This window comes from Heptranchias perlo, chromosome 10, assembly GCF_035084215.1.
Source record: "Heptranchias perlo isolate sHepPer1 chromosome 10, sHepPer1.hap1, whole genome shotgun sequence".
Taxonomy (NCBI): Eukaryota; Metazoa; Chordata; class Chondrichthyes; order Hexanchiformes; family Hexanchidae; genus Heptranchias; species Heptranchias perlo.
Genome location: NC_090334.1, coordinates 85,567,904 through 85,569,375, shown reverse-complemented (window position 1 = coordinate 85,569,375; position 1,472 = coordinate 85,567,904).

Sequence of the window (1,472 nt, the reverse complement as noted above, 5' to 3'; positions counted from 1 at the left end):
CCAGGTACGGTTCACCTGAGATCTAGGGCCCAAGTCTGTCACTAGGTGGCCCCTTTATAGCACCATTGGTGTAATCCGTACCCACTCGATTATATCTCATTCTCTGAAATGTTCCCTTGTCATTCCAAGATTCACATTAGGACGTGTGTGAAACCGAAACTACAATAGCCTCTAATGTCAGTCGCTCTCTGCTCACTGTGTAACAGGCTTATTATCAGCAGACTAACCTGCGATCAGCAGTGGGCTTCCCTGAAGCTGGTACTAGGGTTCCTTTATTGTACTTCGTTCTGGGGATGTGGGCGTCGCTGGCGAGGCCGGCATTTATTGCCCATCCCTAATTGCCCTTGAGAAGGTGGTGGTGAGCTGCCTTCTTGAACCGCTGCAGTCCGTGTAGTGAAGGTTCTCCCACAGTGCTGTTAGTTGTAAAATCTCGCTATGAAAAGTCATAATAAGAATACCTGAGTGCCTCGCTAGGCCATTTCAGAGGGTGATTAAGAATCAACCACGCTGGTGTGGGCCTGGAGTCACATGTAGGCCCAGACCGGGTAAGGACGGCAGGTTTCCTTCCCTAAAGGACATCAGTGAACCGGTTGGGTTTTGACGACAATCCGACAGTTTCAGGGTCACTTTTACTGAGACCAGATTTTCATTTCCAGATCTTTAAATCTGAATTCCAATTCTCAAACTGCCCAGGGTGGGATTTGAACTCACGTTCTCTGGATTATTAGTCCAGTAACAGAACCACTGCACTAATGTACCTTCAGTCCCATGTTGATTTTACTAGAAATGTGACTGTCTAAGCTCGGAGGGATGGTCACTGTCCGATTGGTCTCTTCCATCCCCACCCATTTCCACCTTTTCCAATGAGTACCTGTTCACCTTCTCCAGCTCACAGTCTTATTCTACCCATTTTGTTTTTGACTCAGTGCGACTGATTTTTGTATCTCCCAGTGCCGATGGAGGGTTCCACCCAAAGCTTTACCCTGACCCTCCTCTCCACAGGCGCTGGCTGACCGGGGATCAGTACTTCCACACCTCTGGTTTTTTATTCCCAATTACTTATTTCCCACTACCCGATCGATCGTAATTTGTCCGGAGACGGCCGTAAGAATAAACAAACTGGCATTTCTACAGTGCCTTTCACCACCTCAGGATGTCCCAAAACACTTTACAGCCAATCAAGTACTTCTGAATTGTAGGAAACATTTGCGCACAGCAAGATCCCACAAACAGCAATGTGATAATAACCAGATAGTCTGTTTTCAGCGATGTTGGTTGAGGGATAAATATTGGCCCCAGGACACCGGGGAGAACTCCCCTCTGCTCTTCTAATAATGGCCGTGGGATCTTTTACGTCCACCTGAGAGGCCAGGCAGGGTCTCGGTTCATCCAAGGCCAAAACTTAAAGCTCCTGCTCAGTCTGTGAGAGTCACTCCAACATTCTAAAGGAATTTTCACAGCTGAAGGTTTAA